General features: G+C 41.8%; 1 protein-coding gene across 1 annotated transcript in view; it reads right to left on the bottom strand.

Annotated features, from left to right (window-relative positions):
• The window catches only part of LOC146775937 (uncharacterized), a 1,457,164-nt gene that overhangs the window by 573,485 nt on the left and 869,523 nt on the right, over positions 1-14,156 (bottom strand). The window lies entirely within an intron of this gene.

Raw genomic sequence — 14,156 nt, 5'->3', positions numbered from 1 at the left:
AATCCCAGCAGCTGTCTACAGCCAAGGAGCGTGACAGACTCCTAGAGACTCCAGAGCCCCATGGCCAGCAGGCTTTCTATTCCCAGCCGCCGCACTGTGACTCAGACTAGGCAAATGTAAAAAATGAACGCTGCTGACATTATAAATGTTCCTGCTAAGGTCGGAGTTGACGTTTTAATATCATGGTTAGATATTTGTTTTACAGTACGATTAGGTTACAAGGGCACTAGGTTAGTGCCCTTCCATTTCTCGTGCTTTGCAGCAGTTTCAAGATCTTAGAGTTTCTCATTGCTCAAATGAGTGTAATCTCTGATATTTATATGTTTCCCTCATCTTCATTGCTTGATTTTGTTTGGGAGAAAGTGTCACTCAGTCGTTGAATGTCACTCATAATTACACTAACATTATGAAAATGTCACACATAGCAATCTGAAACCTTGGCAGCTAAGTACAGAAGAGAGCCAGGCACTGTTCCATGCCTTGACTCCTCCCAAACCAAAATGACATATTTTTTCTTAATTAAAATATAAATTATTGTGAGGAAGATAAAAAACATTAGAGTTGGTCGTGCTGGTTTTACCACCAAAATGATCATATTCAAAAGTGGTTTTTAATCTATCACAATCATATAAAAAGGCAAATACTGCAAAGATTTTCAAACGATCCAAGTGAAATCGGAAATAACAGAAGGTGTGAGGGCTTGGAGGTGGCTCATCTTAAAAGTTCAAGAACTAAGGCCCTGTGGTAATAGTGAATCTGCCAAAACAGCCAACGCTCCTTCTACAACTCCAGCTGTCTATGCATGTAATACGCAGCTGTTTCTGCCAGGAGTCCAATTGGTGAGGACTTTTACCAATCCACCAACAAAGTTGAATGCTATTTTGGCCATTGATGGTGGTGGCACAGCTGTTCAACCCATAGTGTCATGGCTGCCTCCATGTTTGATGGTGTTTGTATTTTGAAAGATCACAATGGAAAGGGCAGTAGTTTTCATGAAAAAAAGGAAATATGCTCCGCTACCATGCTGGGAAACCCACCTAAGCACATTTAAGGAGAGAACTCTCTGACAACATTATATGCCTCACCGTTGAGGGTACGTTTCCAGTGTCTCCATCAAGAGGCAAAAATTCCATTGTTATAGACCGCCACTAGTGAAAATTCGGATATAGATTTTCCCATAAGAAAACAGTACTTTAGTGGGAAACCACTGCAGCTAAGGAGGCAAACTCAAAAATTTGGAAGTGTGTCCAACGCTAGAGAGGCATAGAATTTTGATATTACACACTGATTGACGGAAATTTCACCAGCAAAATTCTAAAGTGGTCTCGAAGTTCAATCTTGCTTTGTCCGCCATAGTAAATCTAGTATGTGAACTAAATACACATTGCAGGCAGAGGAAGCAAAGCATCAAATGGACCTAAGGGATGGAAGATATACGACATCCATGAAATTATCAGAATAATTTATTACTTTTATTTTCTGATATTAACATATTTAACATCAATGGCAGCGGGCCAACAGGGGCTTTCAGGGCACCAGGTACCAACAAATCCATGCGACAATGGTGTTAGGGTAGCCAAACTACGACACTGTTGTAAGGACACACTAATGGTCAGATCTAACACTAAACAAATATCTATGAATTAACATAACACAAACAAAGCTGCTAGACATACTACAGCTTTTACATGGAAACAAATAGTTGTTTGCAGCAAAGAAAGCTCAGCTAGCTTCACTATGAATTGTACAAGTCTAAGGGGTGTTCTGAATAGAACTTCCCCAAAGGGTCACGATTTATAATTGATATGCTTCAAAATCCCACTGGAAGTGAAGCATATCATCTAAAAGAACTGCAGTGGGACTAATTCATCTTAAGCACCCTGGCCTATCAGAAGCTGGGACAACATGGGATGATGGAAAGAAGGAGGTTAGTCCTCCAGCCTTATCTTGGCTTCTAATCATAAAGAAGCTTGTGGACATAGCTTTGGCAATCGGAACCGATTAATCTTGACTGCTGCCATTTGTTTTTACCCTGAACACCCTCGATAAAGTGGGCCTGATTGTTTTTCTCACTCGGAACAACTCAAAGCAGGTATTTATCCCCCCCCCCCCCCCCCAACACTTTTAAGCTTCACTAGCCACCACTGAATAACATTTTAGGCCTTGCCCTGATTCTCTAAGATCCTTTTTAAAGTGATTTTTGCTAAGTACGCTGGTAAAATTCTCATGTTTCTCACAAACGCTTGTGAAGTGGCTGAGGAAGATTTAGTCTTCCTTTTTGTTTCAATCCTGCACAGCACTGAACATCACTCTGTGCCTTACCACGGGGGACTTGGGCCACAGTTTCAAGGCCTTCCGGTCCTGCATAAGGGCCAGACCAGACATCCTCAAAATACCTTCTTTCCTGCGGGTGCAGTCAGATCTCTTTTGCAGTACTCAGAGGACATCAGTGCACTATAATGGTAAACATCTCGTGAGAGGGACACCAAAACCTGAATGCTGATCTGGTGTGTTGTACAACTCAGCCTAAGACCATATGGCCATGCAACAATGCCACTTCATCAGATAGCTGGATAAGATTGCCTTAAGGGTACAGGGTCTGACTTTTACAGTACAATGTGCTCAGCTTGCCAGTGGTCAGGGTTGTGTGATCCCACACTCAGAGCATATTTATTTGTGACTGATTCAGTATCACCATCTTTTCTCAAGAGACCTGCTGCCCATCTTCCCCCTCAGCTTGGAGGTAATCCTGCTTCTGTTCATCAGGAACCAGATTCCTTTTCCCCATCTGCACTTTCTCCCACACCATTTTCTTAGGGTTGAGTCGTACAGAGGACACACACCTTACAAGTGTAAACAAACTTTAGCCTCAGGTTCAGCTTTTGATACCTTGGCTGAGCACACATTCTGCTCTTCAGAGACAGCCGCGGCAGGTAAGAGCGGTGGGGCCTGCTGGGGGGGGGGAGGGGGGGGGGGGGGCATTTCGAGAGATGACCACAAGGGGAAGTTCCCTTTTGGTCGTCTCTCAGAATCCCCCCTAGCCGGCCCTACCACCCACTGCTCTTACCTGCAGCGGCCGCGGCTGTTCAGAGATACACTAGGAGTGTGTGATGTAACAACAACAACAACTAAAAAACAACATTTTGAAGTAGTAAAGATCCAAGCTCAGTTTCAGCTTACAAAAGTAAAACTCTTTATACTACAATCTCCAGAAAATACTCTAAAAGTTTTCTGCTGTAGTGAGAGACCTGGCTGGAGTGAGACCTTCATCTGAAGTGAGGAACGGTGCTGACGCAAGAAGACTTCAGCGGCAGGCAGGCAGGCAGTAGCTGCGGGTCAATAATAGCTCAGCCAGTCACTCCTTATCCCATCTCATTATAGCAGAAGACCTCACAAAAGCAGCAGACCACATGAACTCTCAACCCAGCAGGAAGCGTAACCTCTGAATGAGGATGAAAACTAATTTACCACTGCTCCCAATCAAATGTATTCAGGCAATACTATTCTTAAAGAGTTTCCTTTTTGAATCCTAGAGGAAGATTTTGTTGTTTTACAGAGATAATGTGCACGTAATACCTTTAGAAGGTCTCCTCTGAAACAGTGCTCAGTGAAACATATCAGGATTTCCATTGATTCACTGCTTTAAAGCGTTCAGATTTGTGCAATAACCACACAAACAGACGTCCATGTCCAGTGTGGTGGCCACACTGTGGTCATGCACAGCAACTGTGAGCAATATTGGAATTTATGGGAATTCAGACCAACATGGCTGCCACACTGGACAGGAACTGATTAAACCAAACACACCTCAGAGGCTTCTGTCCTCTCTCACTGAATTACTCCACCTCTTAGACCATATTTCCAGGGTTCAGTTACAATGTTGTCAGTTACTGTGAAATGTAATAAAATAAGGACATATGAGGTCATCAGCAAACTAATGTATGGAAGAGGCTCATCTGATTTGTTACATCTTTGGTTATGTTCCCTTACACAGGATGCTACAGAGAAAACATATTTATCACCGTATTCTTTCTAAACATGATACATTTTTGATAGATTTTTTTTCCAATTCCAAGACTCCATAAAATATGACAAAAATTATTTTTTGTTCCATATTTTTTTACATTTTGCTTTTTTATTTCACTCGTGTCCTCCCTCCTTCGAGCCACCCTTAAACGGTGATGGCATTGCTTTTAAATGGTGGCCCCTCCTCTATTTGTTCCTCCTCAGCAGGTCAGGTATTTTATGTTTTCTTTGGTAGTAAATAATTCTGGCAGGAAGGTGGTTAATATCGCCAAGCCAGGAAATGAGGCAGGATTGTATCCTTTTGCAAAGAGAGCAGGTGGTGTGAATCCATCAAGCCAACATAATGCCGGGCATTGATATCATGTGCCTTCCAAAAAGTCAGGAAAGTTGAGGCCTTAATACACTACTATCTCTCGAATGAATGAATGAATGAAAGGGTTAATGTACAATTACTTAAAACCATTTGCAATATTTCTTACATTTGTAAATAGATAACATGAATAAAATTCAAACCGAAAGCCATAGTAAAATTGTTAAAAAAGGCTTGTTCATGTTAAAGAAAAGGTGTTATTTTAGCAGTGATTAAGAAGTGAGTGTTTGATTCAGTGTCTTGAGGTCATCAGGCGGCGGAAGTGTACAACAGTAGTGACCTCTAAATCGGCCACTGTGTGTCTAGACACCACTAGGTGTAGGGTGACTGAGTGCCTTGTGTCATGTGAGAGTTTGGTGTTAAAATTAGAAGGCAATTCTACTTCCTGTTTATTTACTTTGCTACCCTAAAAGCTCTTCAGATGACAACCGAACCTTCTTTGTCAGAGAGCCGAACACGCAATTCAGCCATATATTTCCCAAATGTGGCCAAATCTGTCAGTGCAGTGCAGGCAAACAGAGCTGTTACTACTATCTATCATAATTAAGGCTCCCTGTTTTCCGTTTTTACTGATTTTTACAGATAAATACAGACAGAAAACCATTTATTTTCCTGTCTGTATTTATTTTTAAATGAGAATAAAAAAGGAAATTGGGTTGTTTTTGAGTGATTCTGAATACTGTCAATCATGACTGCCAGGCCAAAAGCTGTGCGGATTAACAGGCAAGGGGATTGCAAAAAGAAAGGAATTTTAGTAAAGAGCCTTAAACCGCAGTAGATTTGCACAGCCATAATACTAAAATGTGCATTTTTTCTTATAAGTGCATATTTTATCATCTGAGTGTGTATATATATCATTGAAACCTGTCAGGCGTTCAGGCAAAAGTGTACATTAACCGGTTAAATAAATGCAGAAATATACATACTTCAAATTAATTTTTTCACAAAACCTAAAATAAATATGGATAAATACAGGTTAAAATTAGCAAAAAATAAATATGGATAAATACAGACGGAAATGACAAAAATATAAATACCATAAAACCGGGCGCCCTAATCATAATGCACCGTACTACAGTTTGTGTTCCTACAGGAGCGTTCTCCTTAAGGTCGGCTCCCCTACCACCTTCTCAGTCTGCAAGTCACAAGACTGACCCAAAGCATATGGCAAAGCATGAGGGAAGGTACTCTCTAGGTCATGTAACCTGTTCCTTGCACTCCATCAATAGCAAAGTAGGCGCTAGATCAGCGCTTGAGAATGATGGTGTCTATGCTGTGTATAAATCTGAATTTTGTTTTCTGTTATTTCCTTTAAAGCTAAATAAGCACTTAACTCAGATTGTTCTCTTTGTCAGTGGTTCAAGCTGCCTGGCTCACTGCTTTGTGTGTTCTATTATCTACAATCTTATTATTATTTTTTTTTTTTAAATCATGCTAAAAAAACATCACAGCTCTGGTCAGCATTTCCGAGTTGCCTGAGCATATATACAGCATGATTTTTCTTGATGTTACAACAACCATGATAACTTTTCATGTTTTCACAAGCATTTTCTGCAAAGTCTGAACATGAGGTTAATAGAGGCATGCTGTGAGGCGAGCGCATAGAAATTTACTCGAAGCAATTCAAATGTCAACGAAGTTATAATGGGAAACTGGGAGCATGTAGGAGAATTTCTAAGAACTCACACTGCCCACCCCCACAATCTGCAGAGCTTTTATCTTTAGAATGCACTAAGCCTGAGGCACAGTGCTGGCTGCTAGTCAGGCATTAAAGGAAATTGATGGAAGAATTTCTGTGATACCTGACATGCCCAGATCAAAGTCAATAGTAAGATCCCTACATTAGTGGGAATTAATAGGTCATGTATTGACCAAGCTCCATTCAACAGTGGGCATTAGATGACACTGATTCATTAGAGGGCCTCTTTAATTAAGCATGTATTGCATTGGTGGAGCGTGATCTGAAATTGCCTAAAGAAACAAGAAGTATAGCTCTCTTCTTTTTCAAATGCTTGTTTTATTTCTTTTCAGTCAGTGACGCAAATATTTCTCAACTCAAACGCCAGAAAACGGATTGGCGTAGTGGTGCCACCAATGGCAGACTGTGTACACTAAACGTATCAGTTAACAATAACAGCAACAATGAATCTGATTATGGAATACAATACCAATGTAAAATCAACCCTCAATGTAAAAAACAGTATAAATAAGAAGCTTTAATAATGGCAATGGGTCTGGCATTTGTAAGTGTGTGTATTGGGGAGGTAGGTGTGTGGCAGGAAGGGTATGAATGTGTAATTTGGGATGAATCCTTGCATGCAAACACTAAAGTGCGATGGGGAAGACAAACCGGCATTATCTATTTGATCACTTCACTATATCACCTAGGCTGTCAGTCCAATCTTATTAGATGAGGAGGCTTCACCCACATTTTGTGGCATGCTTCATCATTGGCCACCTCCCCCCACCTACATAAGATAGTGCTACCTGGGCGCATTCAACCGAGTATTGGAGGGAATTCTTGATAAGGCATCAAATGGATAGAGCTGGGATCCTTATCCTGGTCACCCTAACCATCGCTTTAACCATACCTGGGGTACCTGTGAATACAGGTGTTTCCTTGAGGTTTACCCCAGTGTATTTTTAGATTATCTGGTTCCCAACTCTATCCAGTTACATGTCTAAAGTTACTAGAGCCCTAAAGGTGACAAAACAGTAGTAAATGAACTCAAGTCCTGATCAGTCAAGCACCAGACAAGGCCATTCACACGTACTGCAAAACACTCCCATTGAAACTAATGCAACTTAAAATAGCAACCATAGGAATTAATGTTAAATAAATAGAAATATTATGACTTTTAAAATATTATATGGTGCGTTACCTGATCCTTTTAAATAAGTATTATTGTCAGCTACTTAAAACTTTGGTTAAAGTACATTTCTGTAAATTGTGACACTTTAGGTAAAAGTGTATCAGATAAAATAAATTCTATGGCAGGGTGCCTCTGGCAAAAGGCTGGTGGTAATGAAATACAAAAGACAATTGCAAACTATATGGAGCTTGATGCATTCATTGTTTTTTTTTTTGCATATTTCAACGCAAAGCCGTCATTAAATTACCACCACTGGGTAATATTTCAGATTTAGATTGGGCTCTAACTGGCTGTATCTATCTATTCTACCTTTTCTTCTTATCCACCTCAAACTTTTAGCTGCTTTTGACAAGGCGGATGGCTCCTCTTCCTTACCACCCTTATATCCGGGCTACAAGGTCTTCTTTCTTCTCACTCTGACATACTGGGTCGCAGAGACACAAAGGTAAGTGTTCTTTTTGGAAATAATGATTTCAGTTCCCGAGATCACCATTTGGGATCTACACTTCAAACGAGGCTCTGTTGGTGCATCCTTTTGTGTTGCCATCTTTTCCTGCCCTACTCTCAGGTGCTTCATCCCTTCCAAGTAGACGAAGCAGACGCTGGCATGCAGGCCCCTTTTGTGTGTTTGTGAACCGAGCCAAAACGAGTGGAAAACAAATTGCCACAGAGTAAATCATCTGGTAGGTATAGGATTAAATGTTGTCATTGATTTATGTCATGCAAAATATGCAAGGGGGAAAAAAACCTCTTTGACACTGAAAGAAAACATGACAAGTTCAAATGGATGATTAACTAGAAAGTCAGAACTAGGCTAGAAGATGCAATTCTCACACATAGGTAGCAATATTTCATTTTATATTGGTTAAAGTCAAATGTGTGAAATGTGATAAAGAGTTTAAGTGGTCCACTGATTGTATATACTACTCAATAGAGTACAGATGGGATATGCACAAACATAATAGCGACATGCAGTATGTCAAACAAAGTAATATTGTCAAGAGGCATAGGAAGGTAGGTTATTATCCACAATATGTTAAAGCCCTAAATCAACACAGATTTCAGAGACTAGGGACATGATTTAGAATTAGTAGTATACTTTAAGTTCTGTAGAAACTGATAAATCCAGAGGGGAATGTGCAGGTTGAATTTATTCCACTTTATTACTTCAATGGAAGACAAACCTCCTCTATTGAATTCTCCACCAGATGTATCACTTTCTTCAGAAATCGGAGGATTTCTTGTCTGTACCCAATGCTAAACCATAGGTTCTTCAGTTGATATAAAATACCTAAACAAAGACACTGAACTCTGTAGTTTGTACTACAAGAAAAAATATACCTTCATTCTCATTTTATTTGTTTTTGCACTTCATTGTTAACTTATTCTGCTCCCAGTGCAGTGAAGCCTCACACTAATTCAGAAAACAACCAATGAGAACTAAGCAAGCACATATATTGAGAGAGCATGTACAATAATTATCATGTTTGGACATGGCAGAGTAGAAATGACAAATAACCACATGTCTCTTAATCCCACACCTTGAAAATGGAACAGTAAACAATTGATGATTCGCAGAGTGTAGGGATCCATTGACTCTGAAGCTGATGCCAAATTGTGTGGTGGCATGCACATCTACTCACGTCAAAAGACCCAACCCAGCAAAACTATGCAAAATATAGAGAAGTGTACCTGGCCTTAAATAATCTCAATCCCAAGGAACACCCTCTCCGCTGTCCTAACCATATCAGCGGTAGATGCACATAAATAAATGAAATACTATTTTATTGGTGAGGCATCATTATTGCACATGCATGAGGATAATACAAATGGGAACACAACACAAAACCCTGCCTCACTAGATAACCACCATTCAACAAATTTGATTACCCTCCATTGCTGACAAAAATGCATGCTCATCAATGCAAAATCTAGATGAAGAAGGGACATTGAACGAACAATCTTATCAAGGACATGCAACCAGACGTGCTTTCATAACCAAAACCTAGCTGCACAAATCATGCATGAAGCGATACACTCAAGATATATGATCTTCACAAAAAATGGTCTGAATAAAAGGGATGGAGAAGTCACAATTATACATAGACTGTTCCTGAAAACATTGGCACCTAAATAACCTCTTTGCTCCAGAACGTGAATTCTTCCTATTCAAACACCACCCATCCACAATAATTTCCTTATTACTAATTTCACATTCCCTGATACAAAACATCTGTAATTCTGCGGCTGCCCTTGCTTTAAACCATCCAAACCGCAATGTTCTTGATGACTTTTAGTACAAGGCTCGAATAAATGTATCATTGATGGGCTATTGCCGGAAAATAAAGCTTTTCATCTGACACAGCTCTTTACCGAACCAACTCACTCTACAGGAAATCCAGCCAAGGAACGACCATCTTGCCATTCTTAACATCATAGTACCGAAACATCACAACTCTAAATGACAATTCTCTATGAAAAGTATTGAGTGTGCTTGGAAGAGGATGACACAGGAAACGCTGGAGCCTACAACTGAAAACCTCAAAATATACTCCCAGACTTCTGCAGGGCAACTTCAATTATACAATTCAGTGAATGACTGTCAAAAATAATGAACATGATCATCACAAAGGAAAAACATTCACACCTGATTCACGCGCAGTCGGCAAAATGATTCGCCAAGGAGCTTGTATTCCTCAAAGGCACCAGAAGAGCCAGTGGCGGCTGCCGCCAATCGAACCTGGTAGGGCGGCCGGCAGGGGGTGTGAGAGGTGGTGGGGCGGGGGCTTGGGAAATTGAAAAAAATCACTAACCTGCTGCTCTGCTCCCGCTACATCCTTGTTGCTCCTGCAACTCTCCTTCTTCAGAAGTGAATGGACCTGAAAGCACAGGCTCTCCACCCAATCAAGACGCTGCTCTCATGGTATGAGAGCAGTGCCAAGATTTATCTTATGTTGCCTCGTTTGCCGCTCAGATAGTGCATTGAAGCCTGGGGCATTTTTCCAACCCGGCTGTGCAACACTGCTGGGTTGGAGAAACATAAGTGTGCATGTCTGTTTGGCCGGCCTAGGACAGCTGACCAAACAGACATGGGTAATTATAAGTGGCCACCACTCTTGCCCGTCATGGCCCGACCCACCCTCCCACGCCAGCAGCGCAGAGTTAAATAAAACGATAATAATATTTTATCACCGTTTTTTTTATCACCAACTGGCAATGGGGCGGAGCAGCCCCTGAGAAGAGCACTTCTCTGAGATAGAGGACAACCTTAGACAAAAATAGTAGAAATTAATGCGCCCCTCAACTACACACCCACATAGAAACCATCAGAAAAGGAAAAATAAATACAGCTCGCCCTTGCACTGTGCCCAGTGCACAAGGCTTTCAAAAGTATCCTAGAATATAAGAACCCTACCGTTTATTCAAATGGAACCGTTCCTTCGCTAATACGCTCTCATGCTATAACCTCTCATTCAGGTACACTGGAGCCAGGGGTGCTGTAGCAGGCACAGATAACCCAGAACAAGTCAAAAGGCTGAAGAACACGAAGGTTGCACTTCAAGTGTTTTTCCTGCAGTATTAGCTGTGTGCAGGCATTGCCAAACGTCAATTGTAATTAAGAAGAGACAAGAAAACAATCTCCTATAAACTATTATTTGTTCTTTTATCACTTATAGCTAAGTTTACAATAGTCTGGTATGTCTGAAAGACTAAAACCAAGAGCACTTTTTGAAGAGCCTTGTTTGTAGTGGTATACTATGATATGTTGTGCTTTGTTACTGCAAACACTGCCATCCATGTGGCATTAGACTTTTCCTCACTCCGGAGTATTTTGTTATCTGCGCAGTCAGCACATGAACATGATGAACAACTCCATCATTCAATGGGACTCTCCTTCTGGTTAGTCTTCCATCCTGACTAATAGTCTGACTGCATTTAAAGCTGCACAATACAAAAACAACTACATACACACTTTAGATTGCCTGAATTAGTATATTATCAGGATCATAACACTGTAATGTACTATATTATACATGCATTTACATAGCACGGGTACGGCTAATGAGGGACAAAAGCACTCTGCAGACTGGTAGCACATTACTCTATATTGTGTGCTTGGGTTTGTAGTGTGTGCTGTGTGGGAGGGTTTTTGGTATTGTTCTTGATGATCAAAGCTGTGCTCTTCTTAATTTATATCTCACTGAACTCCAGCATACAGTGGAAAATATAGGAGCGAGCAATAGAATGCTTAAGCTGATGGGCATCTGTGATTCACTAAAGGGTGTGTGTTAGAAATTGGGTTACTGGTTGACCGGAAAATGAGCCCTGGTCAAGCAGCAACCACAAACGTAGTCAGGGTAAGGGGCAGGCAAACCCCAAATTAACCTGTGCTCACCATCTGGTCGATTTTTACAGAGCAGTCAGCCTTGATTTGGAGGCAGTGTGTAAAGTATTTCTGCAACACTTCAAACAGCAAAACGGTGAATACAAAAAGATACCACACCAAGTTAGACACATAGATCTGACTTGAATAAATAAAACAAGACCAAAACGACAAAAATTCCATTAGTAGAACCAAAGATATTGAATTTCAAAGTTTATAGCGAAAAATAGCGCTAAAAAGCACTAAGCCCTATTGAGGATATCTGGTCACAAGTTCAGGCCAACCGTGATGGAGCACAGGCTGGCTGCAGGGACCCAGTTAGGCCCGCTGAACAGAGTACCTTAAATCCTGGTTGCAGAGCGTTGCATCGATCCACGTTGAAGATCCGCTGTACAGCCAAGGCGAGGCATCGTTCCGAAATACGGCAAAGCTTCAATGTGAGGTCCTGATGCATTAGCGTCAAGGATCATGTCGAAGGAGCTTGTAATACTAAGTCTAGTGTTGAGGATGCAAGGTGCAGCCGTGGCAATGTGTGAGCTTCAATGAGCAGTGAAGCTGCAATGCGGAGTTTCTGATGCGTCGCCATCGAGGATCCTGTCGATGGGACTTGCAATGCAAAGTACGGTGTCCAGGATACGAAATGCAGCCAAGGCGATGCGTCAGCTCTAAGTGATGAAGCTGCGATGTAGAGTTTCAACGTTGTCGTCGAGGATGCTGTCGACGAGGGATGCAAGTAGCTTGCGCGGGGAAAGTGTCACACAGTGGCAGTTCCGAAAGCGATGCGTTGGACCGGAGATGCGGGAGGTGGCGGTGATGCGAGTTTTTCACGACGGTTTAAATAACACGCAGCAGCGACAATGCATCAGTTATGCTTGGAAATGCGCCCCTCAGCCGAGGAAATATGTTGGTTCTGCTTGGGGATGCGTCAGTACCACTGGCAAGCACTTTAGGCCCACTTCCAAGGGTCTAGGACTGGGTTTGCACCACTTGACAGGGTAGACTCACATATAGCAGGGTCAAGGTGCAGGGGTTAAAAGCCTGTTATGTCCCTGAGGCTTCAGATCAGGAGCCAGCCACCTAGTCCTTGGAGCCACTCTGGGTTAAAGAGGTGCAGGTCCAGTCCTTCTCACCTAAGCAAGAGGGCAGCAGATCAGCACCGCAAACCCGAAATCTAGCAGAGTGCAGTCCAGCAGAATGGAAGTCCTTCAGCTGCACAGTAGTCCTTCTTCCAGGCAGAGCATTCACAGGTCCACAAATGTACTTCCCTGGTCATGTTTGAGGTCCAGTAGATATACCAGAGGTGCATTTGAAGTGGGGGAGAATTCAAAGACATGCTTTTGAAGTGCACATAGATCCTCCCTTCCTGTCCTTGCTCCAGACTAACTACAGGGGGGTATGCAGCACTTTGTGTGTGGACAAGACACGGCATATTCAGGTGAAGGTGAGGCTGTGTCCAGCAACTCCCTCCCAACATGCCAGTGATGGCCCATCCAGTCACACCTAAGCTCCCATTGTGTGTGGCTGTCTAGGAGGAGTAAAAAAGGGCCTACTGACGCCTACACCAAGTCATGTGATCAGAGACACCAAACTTGAATCAATTGTATCTTCCCATTTAAAAATAAGACTTCTAAAATGTAATAGGTTAATCCCCATGTTAGCTAATGGGAGATATTAGCCTTTCTGTAGTGAAAACTAATTTAAGAGTTTTTCACTACCAGTTCTTGGAAAACCTAAAAGTGCATGCCCTGCCTTTCAAATACATTGCACTGGACCCTCTGGGTTGTCCAGGGCCTACCTTAGGGGTGATCTATTTGTATAAAAAGGAAAGGTTACTGTTGCAGGTTAATTTGTATACCCGTCTTCCCCTATGTCTCTGTTTTAAAGTCTTTCTCTTCCACTTTCTTTAACTCTTTTGTAATCTCGCTCTTGCTCTGAATCAATGTCTATTGAGGAACAATACATGCCAGAATGTAAAAATGAGTGCTTGTGGGCCCCATGTAAATTCTCCGGCTCAAATTAAGCACTGACTAGGAGCACAGAAACTCCTCCTAACTGAACTACAACATGTCCAACACTCAGCCAGTCTATTACTACACCTTAAACCCTAGGATCACATCACTCTAGCCCTCGTGACCTTGCACTAGCTTCCAGTATTTTGCAGGATCGCCTTCAAAACACTGTGCATAGCACACCAAGTACCTCATTTAATAAGATCAACAATTGTCCCACTAAAATTTCAGACCCGCTGCACTAGATGAAGTCACCTCGCTTAAAGGTTGTAAAAATGTGTAGCTTCAAGTTTTTAGGCCTTAACTGGTCTTCAGTCGTCCCAAAATATGGCACGTATCAACCATGGGATTACTGAATTACAGTGGAATGAACACCATAAAGCGCCCTCCGGTGAGACAATTTCTATCCGAGAGTGTTTGAATAAAGGTGGATAAAGTATGATTTACCACGTCTCACACACTCTATAAACATGAGAATGCTACCAGGCCAGTTG

This window comes from Triturus cristatus, chromosome 12 (assembly GCF_964204655.1).
Source record: "Triturus cristatus chromosome 12, aTriCri1.1, whole genome shotgun sequence".
Classification (NCBI taxonomy): Eukaryota; Metazoa; Chordata; class Amphibia; order Caudata; family Salamandridae; genus Triturus; species Triturus cristatus.
The sequence above is the reverse complement of the archived record's forward strand: the minus strand, read 5'-3'. Positions and strand labels throughout refer to the sequence as shown.